General features: G+C 35.4%; 33 non-coding genes across 33 annotated transcripts; all 33 read right to left on the bottom strand.

Annotated features, from left to right (window-relative positions):
- Window positions 1-56: 56 nt before the first annotated feature.
- On the bottom strand, window positions 57-128 carry TRNAW-CCA (transfer RNA tryptophan (anticodon CCA)). The gene has a single exon. It is a non-coding gene; the product is annotated as a tRNA-Trp (tRNA).
- A 575-nt stretch (window positions 129-703) lies between these two features.
- On the bottom strand, window positions 704-775 carry TRNAW-CCA (transfer RNA tryptophan (anticodon CCA)). Its single transcript has one exon. It is a non-coding gene; the product is annotated as a tRNA-Trp (tRNA).
- A 573-nt stretch (window positions 776-1,348) lies between these two features.
- Window positions 1,349-1,420, bottom strand: TRNAW-CCA (transfer RNA tryptophan (anticodon CCA)). Its single transcript has one exon. It is a non-coding gene; the product is annotated as a tRNA-Trp (tRNA).
- Window positions 1,421-1,995: 575 nt separating this feature from the next.
- Window positions 1,996-2,067, bottom strand: TRNAW-CCA (transfer RNA tryptophan (anticodon CCA)). The gene has a single exon. It is a non-coding gene; the product is annotated as a tRNA-Trp (tRNA).
- A 574-nt stretch (window positions 2,068-2,641) lies between these two features.
- Window positions 2,642-2,713, bottom strand: TRNAW-CCA (transfer RNA tryptophan (anticodon CCA)). The gene has a single exon. It is a non-coding gene; the product is annotated as a tRNA-Trp (tRNA).
- Window positions 2,714-3,925: 1,212 nt separating this feature from the next.
- On the bottom strand, window positions 3,926-3,997 carry TRNAW-CCA (transfer RNA tryptophan (anticodon CCA)). The gene has a single exon. It is a non-coding gene; the product is annotated as a tRNA-Trp (tRNA).
- A 575-nt stretch (window positions 3,998-4,572) lies between these two features.
- On the bottom strand, window positions 4,573-4,644 carry TRNAW-CCA (transfer RNA tryptophan (anticodon CCA)). The gene has a single exon. It is a non-coding gene; the product is annotated as a tRNA-Trp (tRNA).
- A 576-nt stretch (window positions 4,645-5,220) lies between these two features.
- TRNAW-CCA (transfer RNA tryptophan (anticodon CCA)) lies at window positions 5,221-5,292 on the bottom strand. Its single transcript has one exon. It is a non-coding gene; the product is annotated as a tRNA-Trp (tRNA).
- A 573-nt stretch (window positions 5,293-5,865) lies between these two features.
- Window positions 5,866-5,937, bottom strand: TRNAW-CCA (transfer RNA tryptophan (anticodon CCA)). Its single transcript has one exon. It is a non-coding gene; the product is annotated as a tRNA-Trp (tRNA).
- A 566-nt stretch (window positions 5,938-6,503) lies between these two features.
- TRNAW-CCA (transfer RNA tryptophan (anticodon CCA)) lies at window positions 6,504-6,575 on the bottom strand. The gene has a single exon. It is a non-coding gene; the product is annotated as a tRNA-Trp (tRNA).
- A 574-nt stretch (window positions 6,576-7,149) lies between these two features.
- On the bottom strand, window positions 7,150-7,221 carry TRNAW-CCA (transfer RNA tryptophan (anticodon CCA)). The gene has a single exon. It is a non-coding gene; the product is annotated as a tRNA-Trp (tRNA).
- A 576-nt stretch (window positions 7,222-7,797) lies between these two features.
- TRNAW-CCA (transfer RNA tryptophan (anticodon CCA)) lies at window positions 7,798-7,869 on the bottom strand. Its single transcript has one exon. It is a non-coding gene; the product is annotated as a tRNA-Trp (tRNA).
- Window positions 7,870-8,442: 573 nt separating this feature from the next.
- TRNAW-CCA (transfer RNA tryptophan (anticodon CCA)) lies at window positions 8,443-8,514 on the bottom strand. The gene has a single exon. It is a non-coding gene; the product is annotated as a tRNA-Trp (tRNA).
- Window positions 8,515-9,089: 575 nt separating this feature from the next.
- TRNAW-CCA (transfer RNA tryptophan (anticodon CCA)) lies at window positions 9,090-9,161 on the bottom strand. The gene has a single exon. It is a non-coding gene; the product is annotated as a tRNA-Trp (tRNA).
- A 1,213-nt stretch (window positions 9,162-10,374) lies between these two features.
- TRNAW-CCA (transfer RNA tryptophan (anticodon CCA)) lies at window positions 10,375-10,446 on the bottom strand. The gene has a single exon. It is a non-coding gene; the product is annotated as a tRNA-Trp (tRNA).
- Window positions 10,447-11,021: 575 nt separating this feature from the next.
- On the bottom strand, window positions 11,022-11,093 carry TRNAW-CCA (transfer RNA tryptophan (anticodon CCA)). The gene has a single exon. It is a non-coding gene; the product is annotated as a tRNA-Trp (tRNA).
- A 575-nt stretch (window positions 11,094-11,668) lies between these two features.
- On the bottom strand, window positions 11,669-11,741 carry TRNAW-CCA (transfer RNA tryptophan (anticodon CCA)). Its single transcript has one exon. It is a non-coding gene; the product is annotated as a tRNA-Trp (tRNA).
- A 575-nt stretch (window positions 11,742-12,316) lies between these two features.
- Window positions 12,317-12,388, bottom strand: TRNAW-CCA (transfer RNA tryptophan (anticodon CCA)). The gene has a single exon. It is a non-coding gene; the product is annotated as a tRNA-Trp (tRNA).
- Window positions 12,389-12,962: 574 nt separating this feature from the next.
- TRNAW-CCA (transfer RNA tryptophan (anticodon CCA)) lies at window positions 12,963-13,034 on the bottom strand. The gene has a single exon. It is a non-coding gene; the product is annotated as a tRNA-Trp (tRNA).
- Window positions 13,035-18,328: 5,294 nt separating this feature from the next.
- On the bottom strand, window positions 18,329-18,400 carry TRNAW-CCA (transfer RNA tryptophan (anticodon CCA)). The gene has a single exon. It is a non-coding gene; the product is annotated as a tRNA-Trp (tRNA).
- A 1,214-nt stretch (window positions 18,401-19,614) lies between these two features.
- On the bottom strand, window positions 19,615-19,687 carry TRNAW-CCA (transfer RNA tryptophan (anticodon CCA)). Its single transcript has one exon. It is a non-coding gene; the product is annotated as a tRNA-Trp (tRNA).
- A 561-nt stretch (window positions 19,688-20,248) lies between these two features.
- TRNAW-CCA (transfer RNA tryptophan (anticodon CCA)) lies at window positions 20,249-20,320 on the bottom strand. Its single transcript has one exon. It is a non-coding gene; the product is annotated as a tRNA-Trp (tRNA).
- Window positions 20,321-20,894: 574 nt separating this feature from the next.
- Window positions 20,895-20,966, bottom strand: TRNAW-CCA (transfer RNA tryptophan (anticodon CCA)). Its single transcript has one exon. It is a non-coding gene; the product is annotated as a tRNA-Trp (tRNA).
- A 565-nt stretch (window positions 20,967-21,531) lies between these two features.
- Window positions 21,532-21,603, bottom strand: TRNAW-CCA (transfer RNA tryptophan (anticodon CCA)). Its single transcript has one exon. It is a non-coding gene; the product is annotated as a tRNA-Trp (tRNA).
- A 573-nt stretch (window positions 21,604-22,176) lies between these two features.
- On the bottom strand, window positions 22,177-22,248 carry TRNAW-CCA (transfer RNA tryptophan (anticodon CCA)). The gene has a single exon. It is a non-coding gene; the product is annotated as a tRNA-Trp (tRNA).
- A 575-nt stretch (window positions 22,249-22,823) lies between these two features.
- On the bottom strand, window positions 22,824-22,895 carry TRNAW-CCA (transfer RNA tryptophan (anticodon CCA)). Its single transcript has one exon. It is a non-coding gene; the product is annotated as a tRNA-Trp (tRNA).
- Window positions 22,896-23,461: 566 nt separating this feature from the next.
- On the bottom strand, window positions 23,462-23,534 carry TRNAW-CCA (transfer RNA tryptophan (anticodon CCA)). The gene has a single exon. It is a non-coding gene; the product is annotated as a tRNA-Trp (tRNA).
- A 575-nt stretch (window positions 23,535-24,109) lies between these two features.
- On the bottom strand, window positions 24,110-24,181 carry TRNAW-CCA (transfer RNA tryptophan (anticodon CCA)). The gene has a single exon. It is a non-coding gene; the product is annotated as a tRNA-Trp (tRNA).
- A 572-nt stretch (window positions 24,182-24,753) lies between these two features.
- TRNAW-CCA (transfer RNA tryptophan (anticodon CCA)) lies at window positions 24,754-24,825 on the bottom strand. Its single transcript has one exon. It is a non-coding gene; the product is annotated as a tRNA-Trp (tRNA).
- Window positions 24,826-25,398: 573 nt separating this feature from the next.
- On the bottom strand, window positions 25,399-25,470 carry TRNAW-CCA (transfer RNA tryptophan (anticodon CCA)). The gene has a single exon. It is a non-coding gene; the product is annotated as a tRNA-Trp (tRNA).
- A 567-nt stretch (window positions 25,471-26,037) lies between these two features.
- On the bottom strand, window positions 26,038-26,110 carry TRNAW-CCA (transfer RNA tryptophan (anticodon CCA)). Its single transcript has one exon. It is a non-coding gene; the product is annotated as a tRNA-Trp (tRNA).
- Window positions 26,111-26,685: 575 nt separating this feature from the next.
- TRNAW-CCA (transfer RNA tryptophan (anticodon CCA)) lies at window positions 26,686-26,757 on the bottom strand. The gene has a single exon. It is a non-coding gene; the product is annotated as a tRNA-Trp (tRNA).
- Window positions 26,758-27,322: 565 nt separating this feature from the next.
- TRNAW-CCA (transfer RNA tryptophan (anticodon CCA)) lies at window positions 27,323-27,394 on the bottom strand. The gene has a single exon. It is a non-coding gene; the product is annotated as a tRNA-Trp (tRNA).
- Window positions 27,395-27,735: the final 341 nt, after the last annotated feature.

Below are 27,735 nucleotides of genomic sequence, written 5' to 3'. Positions count from 1 at the left end.
CAATTTGTTTCTTTTATGGTGTTTCACTTGGTAAATTTCATCTTCAAAATGGTAATTGACCCCGACGTGATTGGAACACGCAACCTTCTGATCTGGAGTCAGACGCGCTACTGTTGCGCCACGAGGTCATTTATGAGCAATGGTTTGTTTACTGATTGCGGTGCTTTAGACGATAAATATACTTTCTGTAAAAACTGAATCAAGAATTTGGTTATTGATAAGCAAACAAGCCCACATCTTTGCTTCCATAACCAAAGAATATGACTGTTTGTCTTTCCTTAAATGTAGAGTCATTATTCTTAGCAAAATAAGTAAGCTGAAAGGAAAAATTGATCAAAAAAATCAAATTACTTCTAAATGTCTTACAAAATAAAGTAATTGTTGGTGTTAGCACTTATGTAAAATTTTGAAGTTGTAAGTGACCGGAATTGAAATGATGCAATATGAAACAAAACTTAATCATAAAGAAACCAAGAGTACAGAGTATGCTTCAATGTCAAGATATGGTGATGTCCAATTAACTGGGTATTTTTTGTATAAGTAATATGAGAAATGAGCAGAATGGGCATTTATTATGAAACTGTGCAGGTGATATAGTTATCCCTGTGAGCAAATATCACATTACAGAAGGTGGATGACAGACTTGGCAATTTGTTTCTTTTATGGTGTTTAATTTGGTAAATTTCATCTTCAAAGTAGTAATTGACCCTGACGTGATTTGAACACGCAACCTTCTGATTTGGAGTGAGACGCGCTACCGTTGCGCCACGAGGTCATTTATGAGCAATGGTATGTTTACTGATTGCGGTGCTTTAGACGATAAATATACTTTCTGTAAAAACTGAATCAAGAATTTGGTTATTGATAAGCAAACAAGCCCACATCTTTGCTTCCATAACCAAAGAATATGACTGTTTGTCTTTCCTTAAATGTAGTCATTATTCTTAGCAAAATAAGTAAGCTGAAAGGAAAAATTGATCAAAAAAAACAAATTACTTCTAAATGTCTTACAAAATAAAGTAATTGTTGGTGTTAGCACTTATGTAAAATTTTGAAGATGTAAGTTACCGGAATTGAAATGTTGCAATATGAAACAAAACTTAATCATAAAGAAACCAAGAGTACAGAGTATGCTTCAATGTCAAGATATGGTGATGTCCAATTAACTGGGTATTTTTTGTATAAGTAATATGAGAAATGAGCAGAATGGGCATTTATTATGAAACTGTGCAGGTGATATAGTTATAACTGTGAGCAAATATCACATTACAGAAGGTGGATGACAGACTTGGCAATTTGTTTCTTTTATGGTGTTTCATTTGGTAAATTTCATCTTCAAAATGGTAATTGACCCCGACGTGATTTGAACATGCAACCTTCTGATCTGGAGTCAGACGCGCTACCGTTGCGCCACGAGGTCATTTATGAGCAATTGTTTGTTTACTGATTGCGGTGCTTTAGACGATAAATATACTTTCTGTAAAAACTGAATCAAGAATTTGGTTATTGATAAGCAAACAAGCCCACATCTTTGCTTCCATAACCAAAGAATATGACTGTTTGTCTTTCCTTAAATGTAAAGTCATTATTCTTAGCAAAATAAGTAAGCTGAAAGGAAAAATTGATCAAAAAAATCAAATTACTTCTAAATGTCTTACAAAATAAAGTAATTGTTGGTGTTAGCACTTATGTAAAATTTTGAAGATGTAAGTTACCGGAATTGAAATGATGCAATATGAAACAAAACTTAATCATAAAGAAACCAAGAGTACAGAGTATGCTTCAATGTCAAGATATAGTGATGTCCAATTAACTGGGTATTTTTTGTATAAGTATTATGAGAAATGAGCAGAATGGGCATTTATTATGAAACTGTGCAGGTGATATAGTTATCCCTGTGAGCAAATATCACATTACAGAAGGTGGATGACAGACTTGGCAATTTGTTTCTTTTATGGTGTTTCATTTGGTAAATTTCATCTTCAAAATGGTAATTGACCCCGACGTGATTTGAACACGCAACCTTCTGATCTGGAGTCAGACGCGCTACCGTTGCGCCACAAGGTCATTTATGAGCAATGGTTTGTTTACTGATTGCGGTGCTTTAGACGATAAATATACTTTCTGTAAAAACTGAATCAAGAATTTGGTTATTGATAAGCAAACAAGCCCACATCTTTGCTTCCATAACCAAAGAATATGACTGTTTGTCTTTTCCTTAAATGTAGTCATTATTCTTAGCAAAATAAGTAAGCTGAAAGGAAAAATTTATCAAAAAAATCAAATTACTTCTAAATGTCTTACAAAATAAAGTAATTGTTGGTGTTAGCACTTATGTAACATTTTGAAGTTGTAAGTGACCGGAATTGAAATGATGCAATATGAAACAAAACTTATTCATAAAGAAACCAAGAGTACAGAGTATGCTTCAATGTCAAGATATGGTGATGTCCAATTAACTGTGTATTTTTTGTATAAGTAATATGAGAAATGAGCAGAATGGGCATTTATTATGAAACTGTGCAGGTGATATAGTTATACCTGTGAGCAAATATCACATTACAGAAGGTGGATGACAGACTTGGCAATTTGTTTCTTTTATGGTGTTTCATTTGGTAAATTTCATCTTCAAAATGGTAATTGACCCCGACGTGATTTGAACACGCAACCTTCTGATCTGGAGTCAGACGCGCTACCGTTGCGCCACGAGGTCATTTATGAGCAATGGTTTGTTTACTGATTGCGGTGCTTGAGACGATAAATATACTTTCTGTAAAAACTGAATCAAGAATTTGGTTATTGATAAGCAAACAAGCCCACATCTTTGCTTCCATAACCAAAGAATATGACTGTTTGTCTTTCCTTAAATGTAAAGTCATTATTCTTAGCAAAATAAGTAAGCTGAAAGGAAAAATTGATCTAAAAAATCAAACTACTTCTAAATGTCTTACAAAATAAAGTAATTGTTGGTGTTAGCACTTATGTAAAATTTTGAAGATGTAAGTTACCGGAATTGAAATGATGCAATATGAAACAAAACTTAATCATAAAGAAACCAAGAGTACAGAGTATGCTTCAATGTCAAGATATGGTGATGTCAAATTAACTGGGTATTTTTTGTATAAGTAATATGAGAAATGAGCATTTATTATGAAACTGTGCAGGTGATATAGTTATCTCTGTGAGCAAATATCACATTACAGAAGGTGGATGACAGACTTGGCAATTTGTTTCTTTTATGGTGTTTCATTTGGTAAATTTCATCTTCAAAGTAGTAATTGACCCTGACGTGATTTGAACACGCAACCTTCTGAGCTGGAGTGAGACGCGCTACCGTTGCGCCACGAGGTCATTTATGAGCAATGGTTTGTTTACTGATTGCGGTGCTTTAGACGATAAATATACTTTCTGTAAAAACTGAATCAAGAATTTGGTTATTGATAAGCAAACAAGCCCACATCTTTGCTTCAATAACCAAAGAATATGACTGTTTGTCTTTTCCTTAAATGTAGTCATTATTCTTAGCAAAATAAGTAAGCTGAAAGGAAAAATTGATCAAAAAAATCAAATTACTTCTAAATGTCTTACAAAATAAAGTAATTGTTGGTGTTAGCACTTATGTAACATTTTGAAGTTGTAAGTGACCGGAATTGAAATGATGCAATATGAAACAAAACTTATTCATAAAGAAACCAAGAGTACAGAGTATGCTTCAATGTCAAGATATGGTGATGTCCAATTAACTGTGTATTTTTTGTATAAGTAATATGAGAAATGAGCAGAATGGGCATTTATTATGAAACTGTGCAGGTGATATAGTTATACCTGTGAGCAAATATCACATTACAGAAGGTGGATGACAGACTTGGCAATTTGTTTCTTTTATGGTGTTTCATTTGGTAAATTTCATCTTCAAAATGGTAATTGACCCCGACGTGACTTGAACACGCAACCTTCTGATCTGGAGTCAGACGCGCTACCGTTGCGCCACGAGGTCATTTATGAGCAATGGTTTGTTTACTGATTGCGGTGCTTTAGACGATAAATATACTTTCTGTAAAAACTGAATCAAGAATTTGGTTATTGATAAGCAAACAAGCCCACATCTTTGCTTCCATAACCAAAGAATATGACTGTTTGTCTTTCCTTAAATGTAAAGTCATTATTCTTAGCAAAATAAGTAAGCTGAAAGGAAAAATTGATCAAAAAAATCAAATTACTTCTAAATGTCTTACAAAATAAAGTAATTGTTGGTGTTAGCACTTATGTAAAATTTTGAAGTTGTAAGTGACCGGAATTGAAATGATGCAATATGAAACAAAACTTAATCATAAAGAAACCAAGAGTACAGAGTATGCTTCAATGTCAAGATATGGTGATGTCCAATTAACTGGGTATTTTTTGTATAAGTAATATGAGAAATGAGCAGAATGGGCATTTATTATGAAACTGTGCAGGTGATATAGTTATACCTGTGAGCAAATATCACATTACAGAAGGTGGATGACAGACTTAGCAATTTGATTCTTTTATGGTGTTTCATATGGTAAATTTCATCTTCAAAATGGTAATTGACCCCGACGTGATTTGAACACGCAACCTTCTGATCTGGAGTGAGACGCGCTACCGTTGCGCCACGAGATCATTTATAAGCAATGGTTTGTTTACTGATTGCGGTGCTTTAGACGATAAATATACTTTCTGTAAAAACTGAATCAAGAATTTGGTTATTGATAAGCAAACAAGCCCACATCTTTGCTTCCATAACCAAAGAATATGACTGTTTGTCTTTCCTTAAATGTAAAGTCATTATTCTTAGCAAAATAAGTAAGCTGAAAGGAAAAATTGATCAAAAAAAATCAAATTACTTCTAAATGTCTTACAAAATAAAGTAATTGTTGGTGTTAGCACTTATGTAAAATTTTGAAGTTGTAAGTGACCGGAATTGAAATGATGCAATATGAAACAAAACTTAATCATAAAGAAACCAAGAGTACAGAGTATGCTTCAATGTCAAGATATGGTGATGTCCAATTAACTGGGTATTTTTTGTATAAGTAATATGAGAAATGAGCAGAATGGGCATTTATTATGAAACTGTGCAGGTGATATAGTTATACCTGTGAGCAAATATCACATTACAGAAGGTGGATGACAGACTTGGCAATTTGTTTCTTTTATGGTGTTTCATTTGGTAAATTTCATCTTCAAAATGGTAATTGACCCCGACGTGATTTGAACACGCAACCTTCTGATCTGGAGTCAGACGCGCTACCGTTGCGCCACGAGGTCAATTATGAGCAATGGTTTGTTTACTGATTGCGGTGCTTTAGACGATAAATATACTTTCTGTAAAAACTGAATCAAGAATTTGGTTATTGATAAGCAAACAAGCCCACATCTTTGCTTCCATAACCAAAGAATATGACTGTTTGTCTTTCCTTAAATGTAGTCATTATTCTTAGCAAAATAAGTAAGCTGAAAGGAAAAATTGATCAAAAAAATCAAATTACTTCTAAATGTCTTACAAAATAAAGTAATTGTTGGTGTTAGCACTTATGTAAAATTTTGAAGATGTAAGTTACCGGAATTGAAATGATGCAATATGAAACAAAACTTAATCATAAAGAAACCAAGAGTACAGAGTATGCTTCAATGTCAAGATATGGTGATGTCCAATTAACTGGGTATTTTTTGTATAAGTAATATGAGAAATGAGCAGAATGGGCATTTATTATGAAACTGTGCAGGTGATATAGTTATAACTGTGAGCAAATATCACATTACAGAAGGTGGATGACAGACTTGGCAATTTGTTTCTTTTATGGTGTTTCATTTGGTAAATTTCATCTTCAAAATGGTAATTGACCCCGACGTGATTTGAACACGCAACCTTCTGATCTGGAGTCAGACGCGCTACCGTTGCGCCACGAGGTCATTTATGAGCAATGGTTTGTTTACTGATTGCGGTGCTTTAGACGATAAATATACTTTCTGTAAAAACTGAATCAAGAATTTGGTTATTGATAAGCAAACAAGCCCACATCTTTGCTTCCATAACCAAAGAATATGACTGTTTGTCTTTCCTTAAATGTAAAGTCATTATTCTTAGCAAAATAAGTAAGCTGAAAGGAAAAATTGATCAAAAAAATCAAATTACTTCTAAATGTCTTACAAAATAAAGTAATTGTTGGTGTTAGCACTTATGTAAAATTTTGAAGATGTAAGTTACCGGAATTGAAATGATGCAATATGAAACAAAACTTAATCATAAAGAAACCAAGAGTACAGAGTATGCTTCAATGTCAAGATATGGTGATGTCCAATTAACTGGGTATTTTTTGTATAAGTATTATGAGAAATGAGCATTTATTATGAAACTGTGCAGGTGATATAGTTATCCCTGTGAGCAAATATCACATTACAGAAGGTGGATGACAGACTTGGCAATTTGTTTCTTTTATGGTGTTTCATTTGGTAAATTTCATCTTCAAAATGGTAATTGACCCCGACGTGATTTGAACACGCAACCTTCTGATCTGGAGTCAGACGCGCTACCGTTGCGCCACGAGGTCATTTATGAGCAATGGTTTGTTTACTGATTGCGGTGCTTTAGACGATAAATATACTTTCTGTAAAAACTGAATCAAGAATTTGGTTATTGATAAGCAAACAAGCCCACATCTTTGCTTCCATAACCAAAGAATATGACTGTTTGTCTTTTCCTTAAATGTAGTCATTATTCTTAGCAAAATAAGTAAGCTGAAAGGAAAAATTTATCCAAAAAATCAAATTACTTCTAAATGTCTTACAAAATAAAGTAATTGTTGGTTTTAGCACTTATGTAAAATTTTGAAGTTGTAAGTGACCGGAATTGAAATGATGCAATATGAAACAAAACTTAATCATAAAGAAACCAAGAGTACAGAGTATGCTTCAATGTCAAGATATGGTGATGTCCAATTAACTGGGTATTTTTTGTATAAGTAATATGAGAAATGAGCAGAATGGGCATTTATTATGAAACTGTGCAGGTGATATAGTTATACCTGTGAGCAAATATCACATTACATAAGGTGGATGACAGACTTGGCAATTTGTTTCTTTTATGGTGTTTCACTTGGTAAATTTCATCTTCAAAATGGTAATTGACCCCGACGTGATTTGAACACGCAACCTTCTGATCTGGAGTCAGACGCGCTACCGTTGCGACACGAGGTCATTTATGAGCAATGGTTTGTTTACTGATTGCGGTGCTTTAGACGATAAATATACTTTCTGTAAAAACTGAATCAAGAATTTGGTTATTGATAAGCAAACAAGCCCACATCTTTGCTTCCATAACCAAAGAATATGACTGTTTGTCTTTCCTTAAATGTAGAGTCATTATTCTTAGCAAAATAAGTAAGCTGAAAGGAAAAATTGATCAAAAAAAATCAAATTACTTCTAAATGTCTTACAAAATAAAGTAATTGTTGGTGTTAGCACTTATGTAAAATTTTGAAGTTGTAAGTGACCGGAATTGAAATGATGCAATATGAAACAAAACTTAATCATAAAGAAACCAAGAGTACAGAGTATGCTTCAATGTCAAGATATGGTGATGTCCAATTAACTGGGTATTTTTTGTATAAGTAATATGAGAAATGAGCAGAATGGGCATTTATTATGAAACTGTGCAGGTGATATAGTTATCCCTGTGAGCAAATATCACATTACAGAAGGTGGATGAAAGACTTGGCAATTTGTTTCTTTTATGGTGTTTCATTTGGTAAATTTCATCTTCAAAGTAGTAATTGACCCTGACGTGATTTGAACACGCAACCTTCTGATCTGGAGTGAGACGCGCTACCGTTGCGCCACGAGGTCATTTATGAGCAATGGTATGTTTACTGATTGCGGTGCTTTAGACGATAAATATACTTTCTGTAAAAACTGAATCAAGAATTTGGTTATTGATAAGCAAACAAGCCCACATCTTTGCTTCCATAACCAAAGAATATGACTGTTTGTCTTTCCTTAAATGTAGTCATTATTCTTAGCAAAATAAGTAAGCTGAAAGGAAAAATTGATCAAAAAAAACAAATTACTTCTAAATGTCTTACAAAATAAAGTAATTGTTGGTGTTAGCACTTATGTAAAATTTTGAAGATGTAAGTTACCGGAATTGAAATGATGCAATATGAAACAAAACTTAATCATAAAGAAACCAAGAGTACAGAGTATGCTTCAATGTCAAGATATGGTGATGTCCAATTAACTGGGTATTTTTTGTATAAGTAATATGAGAAATGAGCAGAATGGGCATTTATTATGAAACTGTGCAGGTGATATAGTTATAACTGTGAGCAAATATCACATTACAGAAGGTGGATGACAGACTTGGCAATTTGTTTCTTTTATGGTGTTTCATTTGGTAAATTTCATCTTCAAAATGGTAATTGACCCCGACGTGATTTGAACATGCAACCTTCTGATCTGGAGTCAGACGCGCTACCGTTGCGCCACGAGGTCATTTATGAGCAATGGTTTGTTTACTGATTGCGGTGCTTTAGACGATAAATATACTTTCTGTAAAAACTGAATCAAGAATTTGGTTATTGATAAGCAAACAAGCCCACATCTTTGCTTCCATAACCAAAGAATACGACTGTTTGTCTTTCCTTAAATGTAAAGTCATTATTCTTAGCAAAATAAGTAAGCTGAAAGGAAAAATTGATCAAAAAAATCAAATTACTTCTAAATGTCTTACAAAATAAAGTAATTGTTGGTGTTAGCACTTATGTAAAATTTTGAAGATGTAAGTTACCGGAATTGAAATGATGCAATATGAAACAAAACTTAATCATAAAGAAACCAAGAGTACAGAGTATGCTTCAATGTCAAGATATGGTGATGTCCAATTAACTGGGTATTTTTTGTATAAGTATTATGAGAAATGAGCAGAATGGGCATTTATTATGAAACTGTGCAGGTGATATAGTTATCCCTGTGAGCAAATATCACATTACAGAAGGTGGATGACAGACTTGGCAATTTGTTTCTTTTATGGTGTTTCATTTGGTAAATTTCATCTTCAAAATGGTAATTGACCCCGACGTGATTTGAACACGCAACCTTCTGATCTGGAGTGAGACGCGCTACCGTTGCGCCACGAGATCATTTATAAGCAATGGTTTGTTTACTGATTGCGATGCTTTAGACGATAAATATACTTTCTGTAAAACTGAATCAAGAATTTGGTTATTGATAAGCAAACAAGCCCACATCTTTGCTTCCATAACCAAAGAATATGACTGTTTGTCTTTCCTTAAATGTAAAGTCATTATTCTTAGCAAAATAAGTAAGCTGAAAGGAAAAATTGATCAAAAAAAAATCAAATTACTTCTAAATGTCTTACAAAATAAAGTAATTGTTGGTGTTAGCACTTATGTAAAATTTTGAAGTTGTAAGTGACCGGAATTGAAATGATGCAATATGAAACAAAACTTAATCATAAAGAAACCAAGAGTACAGAGTATGCTTCAATGTCAAGATATGGTGATGTCCAATTAACTGGGTATTTTTTGTATAAGTAATATGAGAAATGAGCATTTATTATGAAACTGTGCAGGTGATATAGTTATCTCTGTGAGCAAATATCACATTACAGAAGGTGGATGACAGACTTGGCAATTTGTTTCTTTTATGGTGTTTCATTTGGTAAATTTCATCTTCAAAGTAGTAATTGACCCTGACGTGATTTGAACACGCAACCTTCTGAGCTGGAGTGAGACGCGCTACCGTTGCGCCACGAGGTCATTTATGAGCAATGGTTTGTTTACTGATTGCGGTGCTTTAGACGATAAATATACTTTCTGTAAAAACTGAATCAAGAATTTGGTTATTGATAAGCAAACAAGCCCACATCTTTGCTTCCATAACCAAAGAATATGACTGTTTGTCTTTTCCTTAAATGTAGTCATTATTCTTAGCAAAATAAGTAAGCTGAAAGGAAAAATTTATCAAAAAAATCAAATTACTTCTAAATGTCTTACAAAATAAAGTAATTGTTGGTGTTAGCACTTATGTAACATTTTGAAGTTTTAAGTGACCGGAATTGAAATGATGCAATATGAAACAAAACTTATTCATAAAGAAACCAAGAGTACAGAGTATGCTTCAATGTCAAGATATGGTGATGTCCAATTAACTGTGTATTTTTTGTATAAGTAATATGAGAAATGAGCAGAATGGGCATTTATTATGAAACTGTGCAGGTGATATAGTTATACCTGTGAGCAAATATCACATTACAGAAGGTGGATGACAGACTTGGCAATTTGTTTCTTTTATGGTGTTTCATTTGGTAAATTTCATCTTCAAAATGGTAATTGACCCCGACGTGATTTGAACACGCAACCTTCTGATCTGGAGTCAGACGCGCTACCGTTGCGCCACGAGGTTATTTATGAGCAATGGTTTGTTTACTGATTGCGGTGCTTTAGACGATAAATATACTTTCTGTAAAAACTGAATCAAGAATTTGGTTATTGATAAGCAAACAAGCCCACATCTTTGCTTCCATAACCAAAGAATATGACTGTTTGTCTTTCCTTAAATGTAAAGTCATTATTCTTAGCAAAATAAGTAAGCTGAAAGGAAAAATTGATCAAAAAAATCAAATTACTTCTAAATGTCTTACAAAATAAAGTAATTGTTGGTGTTAGCACTTATGTAAAATTTTGAAGTTGTAAGTGACCGGAATTGAAATGATGCAATATGAAACAAAACTTAATCATAAAGAAACCAAGAGTACAGAGTATGCTTCAATGTCAAGATATGGTGATGTCCAATTAACTGGGTATTTTTTGTATAAGTAATATGAGAAATGAGCAGAATGGGCATTTATTATGAAACTGTGCAGGTGATATAGTTATACCTGTGAGCAAATATCACATTACAGAAGGTGGATGACAGACTTGGCAATTTGATTCTTTTATGGTGTTTCATATGGTAAATTTCATCTTCAAAATGGTAATTGACCCCGACGTGATTTGAACACGTAACCTTCTGATCTGGAGTGAGACGCGCTACCGTTGCGCCACGAGATCATTTATAAGCAATGGTTTGTTTACTGATTGCGGTGCTTTAGACGATAAATATACTTTCTGTAAAAACTGAATCAAGAATTTGGTTATTGATAAGCAAACAAGCCCACATCTTTGCTTCCATAACCAAAGAATATGACTGTTTGTCTTTCCTTAAATGTAGAGTCATTATTCTTAGCAAAATAAGTAAGCTGAAAGGAAAAATTGATCAAAAAAATCAAATTACTTCTAAATGTCTTACAAAATAAAGTAATTGTTGGTGTTAGCACTTATGTAAAATTTTGAAGTTGTAAGTGACCGGAATTGAAATGATGCAATATGAAACAAAACTTAATCATAAAGAAACCAAGAGTACAGAGTATGCTTCAATGTCAAGATATGGTGATGTCCAATTAACTGGGTATTTTTTGTATAAGTAATATGAGAAATGAGCAGAATGGGCATTTATTATGAAACTGTGCAGGTGATATAGTTATACCTGTGAGCAAATATCACATTACAGAAGGTGGATGACAGACTTGGCAATTTGTTTCTTTTATGGTGTTTCATTTGGTAAATTTCATCTTCAAAATGGTAATAGACCCCCGACGTGATTTGAACACGCAACCTTCTGATCTGGAGTCAGAAGCGCTACCGTTGCACCACGAGGTCATTTATGAGCAATGGTTTGTTTACTGATTGCGGTGCTTTAGACGATAAATATACTTTCTGTAAAAACTGAATCAAGAATTTGGTTATTGATAAGCAAACAAGCCCACATCTTTGCTTCCATAACCAAAGAATATGACTGTTTGTCTTTCCTTAAATGTAGAGTCATTATTCTTAGCAAAATAAGTAAGCTGAAAGGAAAAATTGATCAAAAAAATCAAATTACTTCTAAATGTCTTACAAAATAAAGTAATTGTTGGTGTTAGCACTTATGTAAAATTTTGAAGATGTAAGTTACCGGAATTGAAATGATGCAATATGAAACAAAACTTAATCATAAAGAAACCAAGAGTACAGAGTATGCTTCAATGTCAAGATATGGTGATGTCCAATTAACTGGGTATTTTTTGTATAAGTAATATGAGAAATGAGCAGAATGGGCATTTATTATGAAACTGTGCAGGTGATATAGTTATAACTGTGAGCAAATATCACATTACAGAAGGTGGATGACAGACTTGGCAATTTGTTTCTTTTATGGTGTTTCATTTGGTAAATTTCATCTTCAAAATGGTAATTGACGCCGACGTGATTTGAACACGCAACCTTCTGATCTGGAGTCAGACGCGCTACCGTTGCGCCACGAAGTCATTTATGAGCAATGGTTTGTTTACTGATTGCGGTGCTTTAGACGATAAATATACTTTCTGTAAAAACTGAATCAAGAATTTGGTTATTGATAAGCAAACAAGCCCACATCTTTGCTTCCATAACCAAAGAATATGACTGTTTGTCTTTTCCTTAAATGTAGTCATTATTCTTAGCAAAATAAGTAAGCTGAAAGGAAAAATTTATCAAAAAAATCAAATTACTTCTAAATGTCTTACAAAATAAAGTAATTGTTGGTGTTAGCACTTATGTAACATTTTGAAGTTGTAAGTGACCGGAATTGAAATGATGCAATATGAAACAAAACTTAATCATAAAGAAACCAAGAGTACAGAGTATGCTTCAATGTCAAGATATGGTGATGTCCAATTAACTGGGTATTTTTTGTATAAGTAATATGAGAAATGAGCAGAATGGGCATTTATTATGAAACTGTGCAGGTGATATAGTTATACCTGTGAGCAAATATCACATTACAGAAGGTGGATGACAGACTTGGCAATTTGTTTCTTTTATGGTGTTTCATTTGGTAAATTTCATCTTCAAAATGGTAATTGACCCTGACGTGATTTGAACACGCAACCTTCTGATGTGGAGTCAGACGCGCTACCGTTGCGCCACGAGGTCATTTATGAGCAATGGTTTGTTTACTGATTGCGGTGCTTTAGACGATAAATCAGTGGCGTCACTAGGGTTGGTGTCACCCGGTGTGGTAACTGATGGTGTCACCCCTCCATGGACCATACCGCGCGTGCTCACAAAGTAAGATGCAATCCAACTTATGCGAACACCTCCGCCTGATTTGACAGGCAGAGGAGTCCACGGGGCGGCGACACAGCATTGTGGGCTTATCGACTCAGCATTGCGGGGGAATGTCGTCATAAATGGAGATGGGTTCGGGGCGGCCGTGTGACGTCACACGCAGACTGCAGAGATAGCAGTTGCAGTTTTGTTATTTTGGCAAAACTACAACTGAAGGTTAATAAGGCAACTAAGTCAGTATACAAATACACACGGAGAAACATCGGGAGCGAAAAACTGCTGCTTTGATATTTTTTGGGGGCTATCCAATTAGGTCAACTGAAGTACAAAAAGTAAATTTTCTCCCAAAAACACACAGGTTCAGTGAAACCTGTGTGTTTTCAACAACCCTGCTTTTGGACAAAAACTGAGCTGTTTACAGGGATTTTGGTTCACCTGCCTGAGGCAGGTGAAACAAATCCCCAATAAGCTGCGGCTCGTGACGGCTTATTGGGGTTTATTGAATAGCCCCCAGCAACGCAAATACCTGTGGTCAATGATCGCAGGTACTTCAATACCGGCCTTACTTGCATTCCCCCAATTAAGGGAAAAAAAATAAAAAATAATATATATATATATATTCCACATGCGCGGCACTCCTGGGCCTGGCGACTAAATAAACATCTTTTAACAAAGGCAACATTTCTGCGCCCTTTAATGTGTGGCACTTTTGTCAGGTCAGCTGGGAGAGCTGGATCATGCTGTTTTGTCATATTGGGAGAGCTGGATCATGCATATGTATCAGTGTCGGAAGTTCATCCTGATCGCCCGGAGGCAAGATGGCGTTTGGTGCCCCCCTCCTCCCACCAAGTAGTCAGGTGCCATATGGTGGGCGGTACTGGCGGTGTTCTCTGGGGCGTTTTTTATAGCCCTAAGTGGGGTGAATTTTGTGGAGACTGAATAGAGCTGGGTAAAGAACCCCACAGGACCCTAGGACATATACCAACTCTGAGCGCCATATAAATGTATATATAAATACATACACATACAGCTCTCCCCACTCACACAGATTCCCCCACAGTATAGCAATCGCCACTTGCACAAATCTATACGTACACCACAGGGGGGAGATGCTCTGGACATTCCCCCCTCCGCCGCATTATGGTTGGTCTACCCCCCCACCCAGGACATAGTCTGCTTACCTGGGCGGCCCTGGTGAGCAGTCTTATGTCCAGAGCAAGGGGTGTGTGTAGGTAGTCTGATACCAAGCGGAGGGTGGAAGTCTGAAGCACTACCCCTGTGTCGGCGTCTGCACACGCCTATGATTTTGTGTGTATATATATATATATATATATATATATAACACACACACACACACACACACACACACACACGCCGTCCCACCCACAAGAACCCCCCTCCCATAGCTTTCACTTAATAGAATGCTATTCTTTCGAGTATTTTTTTTATTGATATTATGCAAAAACAACATAACAGCCTAATGTATATATATATATATATATATATATATAATAGAAACGAATAGCAATGCTTGCAGGCATCATCAACTGGCAATAAACTGTATAAGAACAGGTAAATCTGGACTGTAATATCAACAATGCTATTCTTCATTGTTTCATAACGCAGTACCTGTTCTGCTGCTGCTCCCCCTGCCACATACAGCCGCGTCAGCCTCCTCTCATCCCGCACACCACACTGTCTGCCGGCCGGCTCCTCAGTAGGCAAAAAAGGTCACCGGGTCGCAAAGGAGGAGCACCCGCTCGGCGGCTACATACTTAAACTGCAGGAACAGAAGGGCACGGAACGGGGGACAACGGAGGCAGTGCCCCCTTCAGGGCTGGAGCCCGGCGGCAACAGACTCCGTTGTCTCCGGTAGTTCCACCCCTGTATGTATATGTATATATATATATATATATATATGTTATTAAGTGTGCGCCATGGTCTGGAAAAGGGGGCATGGACGCTGAAAAGGGGGAGTGCCTTTAAGTGTAGTGTACCACACCATATACCCCTTATACACATTGTGCACCACAATAGTAAGACCCCTTATACTATCTAGTACTGGTGCTCCATACACATTATGCCACATGGAATGAGCCAAAATTCACATTATGCCACATGGAATGAGCCAAAATTCACACAGAATGAGCCAAAATTGACATTATGCCACATGGAATGAGTCATAATTCACATGGAATGAGCCAAAATTGACATTATGCCACACGGAATGAGCCAAAATTCACATTGAGCCGCAATTCAGGGACAGGGAGAGTGACAGAAGGGACAGGGAGATGGACAGCAGGGGCATAGGGACAGTGACAACAGGGACAGGGAGAGTGACAACAGGGACATAGGGACAGGGAGATTGACAGCAGGGACAGAGGGACAGTGACAGCAGGGTCATAGGGACAGTGAGTGTGACAGAGGGGCATAGGGACAGGGAGAGTGACAGAGAGAGGGACAGCAACGACATACAGAAAGGAGAAAGAAAGGCAGCAGTGTAAAATTACCTAATCAGCAGCTGCGGTGTGGAGGAGGCTGTGATTGGCAGTCTGGAGGATGAGGAGGTTGTGGTCAGCAGCGATCCAGAGTTGGCTGTGGTCGGCGGAGGATGAGGAGGCTGTGGTCAGAAGTGTGGAGGCTGCGGGCGGTGGTGCGAAGGAGACAGCAGGCAGCGCCCTTTGGCGCGGCTCTGGTCCGGCTATGACGGCCACTATATCAAATCTGCCACGGACCAACAGCCAATCAGGAGCGCCCGCTCCTGATTGGCTACCAGTCACAATAGCGCTGAATTTGAAATGCGGCAGGGGGGTCTCAGTCAGAGCTCAAAGTAGTGGTATGCCATACCAGTGTATACCGGCCCACTTTGAGCAGTGTGTGTATATATATATATATATAGTCGAGTGCTGTCCACTGCAGTGTGCAGTGTTACCAGAGAGGGAGGAACTGGCTGTACTGCAGTGGAGTGACTGTGCGGACCTCATTGTCTTCTACTTCCCTGACTGGCTCCCTCATACCCACCAATAATTAACCCCTGCATCATCAATTACATTTACTGTATATTAATTAAGCTGATGGATCTAATCAAAAGAACTCATTCCTAACCTCAAATAAAACCATTAAACAATTCATCTTATCTAAATGACATTAATCCCCATCACCTTTATAACAAAACCCACGTAGCTTGCCTTTCCCCTTATGCTTATTAACTATCTGAACTGTGAGAATCCCACCCTCCACCCCAGTTCCACTTAAACAGAACCACTGGGTAAGAGGTGGGGAGCCCCTGCACAGGCACAGCTGACTGGTTCCCTTCTTGAATTGGGGAAGGAGTGAGCTAACCATTTACAATCATTCCTGTTCCGATGTCCCTGTAGTCGATCATGATGGACAGGGTCAGGCCGTCAGGGTAAAGGTTTACATGGGTGGTGGAGGTGGGAAGGGAGCCCATGTGCTGCAGCTGAAGATGTAGAGGAGGGAGCAGAGTCCAGGTGCCCTCGTAGCGCAGGCTTCATTACAGCACATGACATGTCAGTCATGTGACTGTCAGTGCTCCTGTGTCCAGCCTGAATCGAACAAGGAAGCAGAGACAAAGTGCAGCGCTAGGGATGGCTGTTGCTGGTAAGACCTGCAACTGCCAGTATCACGTACAGACATCCTTGAGTGTGGGTGCCGCTGCGGATGTGGATGAGATGGGGGGTGCGGGTGTGCAGCTCTTTTTGGTGTCACCCCATTGAAGGGAGACACCTGGGTGCGGGCCGCACCCCCCTAATGACGCCACTGCGATAAATATACTTTCTGTAAAAACTGAATCAAGAATTTGGTTATTGATAAGCAAACAAGCCCACATCTTTGCTTCCATAATCAAAGAATATGACTGTTTGTCTTTTCCTTAAATGTAGTCATTATTCTTAGTAAAATAAGTAAGCTGAAAGGAAAAATGTATCAAAAAAATCAAATTACTTCTAAATGTCTTACAAAATAAAGTAATTGTTGGTGTTAGCACTTATGTAAAATTTTGAAGTTGTAAGTGACCGGAATTGAAATGATGCAATATGAAACAAAACTTAATCATAAAGAAACCAAGAGTACAGAGTATGCTTCAGTGTCAAGATATGGTGATGTCAAATTAACTGGGTATTTTTTGTATAAGTATTATGAGAAATGAGCAGAATGGGCATTTATTATGAAACTGTGCAGGTGATATAGTTATCCCTGTGAGCAAATATCACATTACAGAAGGTGGATGACAGACTTGGCAATTTGATTCTTTTATGGTGTTTCATATGGTAAATTTCATCTTCAAAATGGTAATTGACCCCGACGTGATTTGAACACGCAACCTTCTGATCTGGAGTGAGACGCGATACCGTTGCGCCACGAGATCATTTATAAGCAATGGTTTGTTTACTGATTGCGGTGCTTTAGACGATAAATATACTTTCTGTAAAAACTGAATCAAGAATTTGGTTATTGATAAGCAAACAAGCCCACATCTTTGCTTCCATAACCAAAGAATATGACTGTTTGTCTTTCCTTAAATGTAAAGTCATTATTCTTAGCAAAATAAGTAAGCTGAAAGGAAAAATTGATCAAAAAAAATCAAATTACTTCTAAATGTCTTACAAAATAAAGTAATTGTTTCTGTAAAAACTGAATCAAGAATTTGATTATTGATAAGCAAACAAGCCCACATCTTTGCTTCCATAACCAAAGAATATGACTGTTTGTCTTTCCTTAAATGTAGTCATTATTCTTAGCAAAATAAGTAAGCTGAAAGGAAAAATTGATCATAAAATCAAATTACTTCTAAATGTCTTACAAAATAAAGTAATTGTTGGTGTTAGCACTTATGTAAAATTTTGAAGTTGTAAGTGACCGGAATTGAAATGATGCAATATGAAACAAAACTTAATCATAAAGAAACCAAGAGTACAGAGTATGCTTCAATGTCAAGATATGGTGATGTCCAATTAACTGGGTATTTTTTGTATAAGTAATATGAGAAATGAGCAGAATGGGCATTTATTATGAAACTGTGCAGGTGATATAGTTATACCTGTGAGCAAATATCACATTACAGAAGGTGGATGACAGACTTGGCAATTTGTTTCTTTTATGGTGTTTCATTTGGTAAATTTCATCTTCAAAATGGTAATTGACCCCGACGTGATTTGAACACGCAACCTTCTGATCTGGAGTCAGACGCGCTACCGTTGCGCCACGAGGTCATTTATGAGCAATGGTTTGTTTACTGATTGCGGTGCTTTAGACGATAAATATACTTTCTGTAAAAACTGAATCAAGAATTTGGTTATTGATAAGCAAACAAGCCCACATCTTTGCTTCCATAACCAAAGAATATGACTGTTTGTCTTTCCTTAAATGTAAAGTCATTATTCTTAGCAAAATAAGTAAGCTGAAAGGAAAAATTGATCAAAAAAATCAAATTACTTCTAAATGTCTTACAAAATAAAGTAATTGTTGGTGTTAACACTTATGTAAAATTTTGAAGATGTAAGTTACCGGAATTGAAATGATGCAATATGAAACAAAACTTAATCATAAAGAAACCAAGAGTACAGAGTATGCTTCAGTGTCAAGATATGGTGATGTCAAATTAACTGGGTATTTTTTGTATAAGTATTATGAGAAATGAGCAGAATGGGCATTTATTATGAAACTGTGCTGGTGATATAGTTATCCCTGTGAGCAAATATCACATTACAGAAGGTGGATGACAGACTTGGCAATTTGATTCTTTTATTGTGTTTCATATGGTAAATTTCATCTTCAAAATGGTAATTGACCCCGACGTGATTTGAACACGCAACCTTCTGATCTGGATTGAGACGCGCTACCGTTGCGCCACGAGATCATTTATAAGCAATGGTCTGTTTACTGATTGCGGTGCTTTAGACGATAAATATACTTTCTGTAAAAACTGAATCAAGAATTTGGTTATTGATAAGCAAACAAGCCCACATCTTTGCTTCCATAACCAAAGAATATGACTGTTTGTCTTTCCTTAAATGTAAAGTCATTATTCTTAGCAAAATAAGTAAGCTGAAAGGAAAAATTGATCAAAAAAAATCAAATTACTTCTAAATGTCTTACAAAATAAAGTAATTGTTGGTGTTAGCACTTATGTAAAATTTTGAAGTTGTAAGTGACCGGAATTGAAATGATGCAATATGAAACAAAACTTAATCATAAAGAAACCAAGAGTACAGAGTATGCTTCAATGTCAAGATATGGTGATGTCCAATTAACTGGGTATTTTTTGTATAAGTAATATGAGAAATGAGCATTTATTATGAAACTGTGAAGGTGATATAGTTATACCTGTGAGCAAATATCACATTACAGAAGGTGGATGACAGACTTGGCAATTTGTTTCTTTTATGGTGTTTCATTTGGTAAATTTCATCTTCAAAATGGTAATAGACCCCCGACATGATTTGAACACGCAACCTTCTGATCTGGAGTCAGAAGCGCTACCGTTGCGCCACGAGGTCATTTATGAGCTATGGTTTGTTTACTGATTGCGGTGCTTTAGACGATAAATATACTTTCTGTAAAAACTGAATCAAGAATTTGGTTATTGATAAGCAAACAAGCCCACATCTTTGCTTCCATAACCAAAGAATATGACTGTTTGTCTTTCCTTAAATGTAAAGTCATTATTCTTAGCAAAATAAGTAAGCTGAAAGGAAAAATTGATCTAAAAAATCAAATTACTTCTAAATGTCTTACAAAATAAAGTAATTGTTGGTGTTAGCACTTATGTAAAATTTTGAAGATGTAAGTTACCGGAATTGAAATGATGCAATATGAAACAAAACTTAATCATAAAGAAACCAAGAGTACAGAGTATGCTTCAATGTCAAGATATGGTGATGTCAAATTAACTGGGTATTTTTTGTATAAGTATTATGAGAAATGAGCAGAATGGGCATTTATTATGAAACTGTGCAGGTGATATAGTTATCCCTGTGAGCAAATATCACATTACAGACTTGGCAATTTGTTTCTTTTATGGTGTTTCATTTGGTAAATTTCATCTTCAAAAGGGTAATTGACCCCAACGTGATTTGAACACGCAACCTTCTGATCTGGAGTCAGACGCGCTACCGTTGCGCCACGAGGTCATTTATGAGCAATGGTTTGCTTACTGATTGCGGTGCTTTAGACGATAAATATACTTTCTGTAAAAACTGAATCAAGAATTTGGTTATTGATAAGCAAACAAGCCCACATCTTTGCTTCTATAATCAAAGAATATGACTGTTTGTCTTTTCCTTAAATGTAGTCATTATTCTTAGCAAAATAAGTAAGCTGAAAGGAAAAATTTATAAAAAAAATCAAATTACTTCTAAATGTCTTACAAAATAAAGTAATTGTTGGTGTTAGCACTTATGTAAAATTTTGAAGTTGTAAGTTACCGGAATTGAAATGATGCAATATGAAACAAAACTTAATCATAAAGAAACCAAGAGTACAGAGTATGCTTCAATGTCAAGATATGGTGATGTCCAATTAACTGGGTATTTTTTGTATAAGTAATATGAGAAATGAGCAGAATGGGCATTTATTATGAAACTGTGCAGGTGATATAGTTATACCTGTGAGCAAATATCACATTACAGAAGGTGGATGACAGACTTGGCAATTTGTTTCTTTTATGGTGTTTCATTTGGTAAATTTCATCTTCAAAATGGTAATTGACACCGACGTGATTTGAACACGCAACCTTCTGATCTGGAGTCAGACGCGCTACCTTTGCGCCACGAGGTCATTTATGAGCAATGGTTTGTTTACTGATTGCAGTGCTTTAGACGATAAATATATTTTCTGTAAAAACTGAATCAAGAATTTGATAAGCAAACAAGCCCACATCTTTGCTTCCATAACCAAAAAATATGACTGTTTGTCTTTCCTTAAATGTAGTCATTATTCTTAGCAAAATAAGTAAGCTGAAAGGAAAAATTGATCATAAAATCAAATTACTTCTAAATGTCTTACAAAATAAAGTAATTGTTGGTGTTAGCACTTATGTAAAATTTTGAAGTTGTAAGTGACCGGAATTGAAATGATGCAATATGAAACAAAACTTAATCATAAAGAAACCAAGAGTACAGAGTATGCTTCAATGTCAAGATATGGTGATGTCCAATTAACTGGGTATTTTTTGTATAAGTAATATGAGAAATTAGCAGAATGGGCATTTATTATGAAACTGTGCAGGTGATATAGTTATACCTGTGAGCAAATATCACATTACAGAAGGTGGATGACAGACTTGGCAATTTGTTTCTTTTATGGTGTTTCATTTGGTAAATTTCATCTTCAAAATGGTAATTGACCCCGACGTGATTTGAACACGCAACCTTCTGATCTGGAGTCAGACGCGCTACCGTTGCGCCACGAGGTCATTTTTGAGCATTGGATTGTTTACTGATTGCGGTGCTTTAGACGATAAATATACTTTCTGTAAAAACTGAATCAAGAATTTGGTTATTGATAAGCAAACAAGCCCACATCTTTGCTTCCATAACCAAAGAATATGACTGTTTGTCTTTCCTTAAATGTAGTCATTATTCTTAGCAAAATAAGTAAGCTGAAAGGAAAAATTGATCAAAAAAATCAAATTACTTCTAAATGTCTTACAAAATAAAGTAATTGTTGGTGTTAGCACTTATGTAAAATTTTGAAGATGTAAGTTACCGGAATTGAAATGATGCAATATGAAACAAAACTTAATCATAAAGAAACCAAGAGTACAGAGTATGCTTCAATGTCAAGATATGGTGATGTCAAATTAACTGGGTATTTTTTGTATAAGTATTATGAGAAATTAGCAGAATGGGCATTTATTATGAAACTGTGCAGGTGATATAGTAATCCCTGTGAGCAAATATCACATTACAGAAGGTGGATGACAGACTTGGCAATTTGTTTCTTTTATGGTGTTTCATTTGGTAAATTTCATCTTCAAAATGGTAATTGACCCCGACGTGATTTGAACACGCAACCTTCTGATCTGGAGTCAGACGCGCTACCGTTGCGCCACAAGGTCATTTATGAGCAATGGTTTGTTTACTGATTGCGGTGCTTTAGACGATAAATATACTTTCTGTAAAAACTGAATCAAGAATTTGGTTATTGATAAGCAAACAAGCCCACATCTTTGCTTCCATAACCAAAGAATATGACTGTTTGTCTTTCCTTAAATGTAAAGTCATTATTCTTAGCAAAATAAGTAAGCTGAAAGGAAAAATTGATCAAAAAAATCAAATTACTTCTAAATGTCTTACAAAATAAAGTAATTGTTGGTGTTAGCACTTATGTAAAATTTTGAAGTTGTAAGTGACCGGAATTGAAATGATGCAATATGAAACAAAACTTAATCATAAAGAAACCAAGAGTACAGAGTATGCTTCAATGTCAAGATATGGTGATGTCCAATTAACTGGGTATTTTTTGTATAAGTAATATGAGAAATGAGCAGAATGGGCATTTATTATGAAACTGTGCAGGTGATATAGTTATACCTGTGAGCAAATATCACATTACAGAAGGTGGATGACAGACTTGGCAATTTGTTTCTTTTATGGTGTTTCATTTGGTAAATTTCATCTTCAAAATGGTAATTGACCCCGACGTGATTTGAACACGCAACCTTCTGATCTGGAGTCAGACGCGCTACCGTTGCGCCACGAGGTCATTTATGAGCAATGGTTTGTTTACTGATTGCGGTGCTTTAGACGATAAATATACTTTCTGTAAAAACTGAATCAAGAATTTGGTTATTGATAAGCAAACAAGCCCACATCTTTGCTTCCATAACCAAAGAATATGACTGTTTGTCTTTCCTTAAATGTAAAGTCATTATTCTTAGCAAAATAAGTAAGCTGAAAGGAAAAATTGATCAAAAAAATCAAATTACTTCTAAATGTCTTACAAAATAAAGTAATTGTTGGTGTTAGCACTTATGTAAAATTTTGAAGTTGTAAGTGACCGGAATTGAAATGATGCAATATGAAACAAAACTTAATCATAAAGAAACCAAGAGTACAGAGTATGCTTCAATGTCAAGATATGGTGATGTCCAATTAACTGGGTATTTTTTGTATAAGTAATATGAGAAATGAGCATTTATTATGAAACTGTGCAGGTGATATAGTTATACCTGTGAGCAAATATCACATTACAGAAGGTGGATGACAGACTTGGCAATTTGTTTCTTTTATGGTGTTTCATTTGGTAAATTTCATCTTCAAAATGGTAATTGACCCCCGACGTGATTTGAACACGCAACCTTCTGATCTGGAGTCAGACGCGCTACCGTTGCGCCACGAGGTCATTTATGAGCAATGGTTTGTTTACTGATTGCGGTGCTTTAGACGATAAATATACTTTCTGTAAAAACTGAATCAAGAATTTGGTTATTGATAAGCAAACAAGCCCACATCTTTGCTTCCATAACCAAAGAATATGACTGTTTGTCTTTCCTTAAATGTAAAGTCATTGTTCTTAGCAAAATAAGTAAGCTGAAAGGAAAAATTGATCAAAAAAATCAAATTACATCTAAATGTCTTACAAAATAAAGTAATTGTTGGTGTTAGCACTTATGTAAAATTTTGAAGATGTAAGTTACCGGAATTGAAATGATGCAATATGAAACAAAACTTAATCATAAAGAAACCAAGAGTACAGAGTATGCTTCAATGTCAAGATATGGTGATGTCAAATTAACTGGGTATTTTTTGTATAAGTATTATGAGAAATGAGCAGAATGGGCATTTATTATGAAACTGTGCAGGTGATATAATTATCCCTGTGAGCAAATATCACATTACAGAAGGTGGATGACAGACTTGGCAATTTGTTTCTTTTATGGTGTTTCATTTGGTAAATTTCATCTTCAAAATGGTAATTGACCCCGACGTGATTTGAACACGCAACCTTCTGATCTGGAGTCAGACGCGCTACCTTTGCGCCACGAGGTCATTTATGAGCAATGGTTTGTTTACTGATTGCAGTGCTTTAGACGATAAATATATTTTCTGTAAAAACTGAATCAAGAATTTGGTTATTGATAAGCAAACAAGCCCACATCTTTGCTTCCATAACCAAAAAATATGACTGTTTGTCTTTCCTTAAATGTAGTCATTATTCTTAGCAAAATAAGTAAGCTGAAAGGAAAAATTGATCATAAAATCAAATTACTTCTAAATGTCTTACAAAATAAAGTAATTGTTGGTGTTAGCACTTATGTAAAATTTTGAAGTTGTAAGTGACCGGAATTGAAATGATGCAATATGAAACAAAACTTAATCATAAAGAAACCAAGAGTACAGAGTATGCTTCAATGTCAAGATATGGTGATGTCCAATTAACTGGGTATTTTTTGTATAAGTAATATGAGAAATGAGCAGAATGGGCATTTATTATGAAACTGTGCAGGTGATATAGTTATACCTGTGAGCAAATATCACATTACAGAAGGTGGATGACAGACTTGGCAATTTGTTTCTTTTATGGTGTTTCATTTGGTAAATTTCATCTTCAAAATGGTAATTGACCCCGACGTGATTTGAACACGCAACCTTCTGATCTGGAGTCAGACGCGCTACCGTTGCGCCACGAGGTCATTTTTGAGCATTGGATTGTTTACTGATTGCGGTGCTTTAGACGATAAATATACTTTCTGTAAAAACTGAATCAAGAATTTGGTTATTGATAAGCAAACAAGCCCACATCTTTGCTTCCATAACCAAAGAATATGACTGTTTGTCTTTCCTTAAATGTAGTCATTATTCTTAGCAAAATAAGTGAGCTGAAAGGAAAAATTGATCAAAAAAATCAAATTACTTCTAAATGTCTTACAAAATAAAGTAATTGTTGGTGTTAGCACTTATGTAAAATTTTGAAGATGTAAGTTACCGGAATTGAAATGATGCAATATGAAACAAAACTTAATCATAAAGAAACCAAGAGTACAGAGTATGCTTCAATGTCAAGATATGGTGATGTCAAATTAACTGGGTATTTTTTGTATAAGTATTATGAGAAATGAGCAGAATGGGCATTTATTATGAAACTGTGCAGGTGATATAGTTATCCCTGTGAGCAAATATCACATTACAGAAGGTGGATGACAGACTTGGCAATTTGTTTCTTTTATGGTGTTTCATTTGGTAAATTTCATCTTCAAAATGGTAATTGACCCCGACGTGATTTGAACACGCAACCTTCTGATCTGGAGTCAGACGCGCTACCGTTGCGCCACAAGGTCATTTATGAGCAATGGTTTGTTTACTGATTGCGGTGCTTTAGACGATAAATATACTTTCTGTAAAAACTGAATCAAGAATTTGGTTATTGATAAGCAAACAAGCCCACATCTTTGCTTCCATAACCAAAGAATATGACTGTTTGTCTTTCCTTAAATGTAAAGTCATTATTCTTAGCAAAATAAGTAAGCTGAAAGGAAAAATTGATCAAAAAAAATCAAATTACTTCTAAATGTCTTACAAAATAAAGTAATTGTTGGTGTTAGCACTTATGTAAAATTTTGAAGTTGTAAGTGACCGGAATTGAAATGATGCAATATGAAACAAAACTTAATCATAAAGAAACCAAGAGTACAGAGTATGCTTCAATGTCAAGATATGGTGATGTCCAATTAACTGGGTATTTTTTGTATAAGTAATATGAGAAATGAGCATTTATTATGAAACTGTGCAGGTGATATAGTTATACCTGTGAGCAAATATCACATTACAGAAGGTGGATGACAGACTTGGCAATTTGTTTCTTTTATGGTGTTTCATTTGGTAAATTTCATCTTCAAAATGGTAATTGATCCCCGACGTGATTTGAACACGCAACCTTCTGATCTGGAGTCAGACGCGCTACCGTTGCTCCACGAGGTCATTTATGAGCAATGGTTTGTTTACTGATTGCGGTGCTTTAGACGATAAATATACTTTCTGTAAAAACTGAATCAAGAATTTGGTTATTGATAAGCAAACAAGCCCACATCTTTGCTTCCATAACCAAAGAATATGACTGTTTGTCTTTCCTTAAATGTAAAGTCATTGTTCTTAGCAAAATAAGTAAGCTGAAAGGAAAAATTGATCAAAAAAATCAAATTACTTCTAAATGTCTTACAAAATAAAGTAATTGTTGGTGTTAGCACTTATGTAAAATTTTGAAGATGTAAGTTACCGGAATTGAAATGATGCAATATGAAACAAAACTTAATCATAAAGAAACCAAGAGTACAGAGTATGCTTCAATGTCAAGATATGGTGATGTCAAATTAACTGGGTATTTTTTGTATAAGTATTATGAGAAATGAGCAGAATGGGCATTTATTATGAAACTGTGCAGGTGATATAATTATCCCTGTGAGCAAATATCACATTACAGAAGGTGGATGACAGACTTGGCAATTTGTTTCTTTTATGGTGTTTCATTTGGTAAATTTCATCTTCAAAATGGTAATTGACCCCGACGTGATTTGAACACGCAACCTTCTGATCTGGAGTCAGACGCGCTACCGTTGCGCCACGAGGTCATTTATGAGCAGTGGTTTGTTTACTGATTGCGGTGCTTTAGACGATAAATATACTTTCTGTAAAAACTGAATCAAGAATTTGGTTATTGATAAGCAAACAAGCCCACATCTTTTCTTCCATAATCAAAGAATATGACTGTTTGTCTTTTCCTTAAATGTAGTCATTATTCTTAGCAAAATAAGTAAGCTGAAAGGAAAAATTTATCAAAAAAATCAAATTACTTCTAAATGTTTTACAAAATAAAGTAATTGTTGGTGTTAGCACTTATGTAAAATTTTGAAGTTGTAAGTGACCGGAATTGAAATGATGCAATATGAAACAAAACTTAATCATAAAGAAACCAAGAGTACAGAGTATGCTTCAATGTCAAGATATGGTGATGTCCAATTAACTGGGTATTTTTTGTATAAGTAATATGAGAAATGAGCATTTATTATGAAACTGTGCAGGTGATATAGTTATAACTGTGAGCAAATATCACATTACAGAAGGTGGATGACAGACTTGGCAATTTGTTTCTTTTATGGTGTTTCATTTGGAAAATTTCATCTTCAAAATGGTAATTGACCCCGACGTGATTTGAACATGCAACCTTCTGATCTGGAGTCAGACGCGCTACCGTTGCGCCACAAGGTCATTTATGAGCAATGGTTTGTTTACTGATTGCGGTGCTTTAGATGATAAATATACTTTCTGTAAAAACTGAATCAAGAATTTGGTTATTGATAAGCAAACAAGCCCACATCTTTGCTTCCATAACCAAAGAATATGACTGTTTGTCTTTCCTTAAATGTAGTCATTATTCTTAGCAAAATAAGTAAGCTGAAAGGAAAAATTGATCAAAAAAATCAAATTACTTCTAAATGTCTTACAAAATAAAGTAATTGTTGGTGTAAGCACTTATGTAAAATTTTGAAGTTGTAAGTGACCGGAATTGAAATGATGCAATATGAAACAAAACTTAATCATAAAGAAAT

Source organism: Pseudophryne corroboree, chromosome 6 (genome assembly GCF_028390025.1).
Source record: "Pseudophryne corroboree isolate aPseCor3 chromosome 6, aPseCor3.hap2, whole genome shotgun sequence".
Lineage (NCBI taxonomy): Eukaryota > Metazoa > Chordata > Amphibia > Anura > Myobatrachidae > Pseudophryne > Pseudophryne corroboree.
Note: the sequence above shows the minus strand (reverse complement) of the source record. Positions and strands in the feature narration are given on the sequence as shown.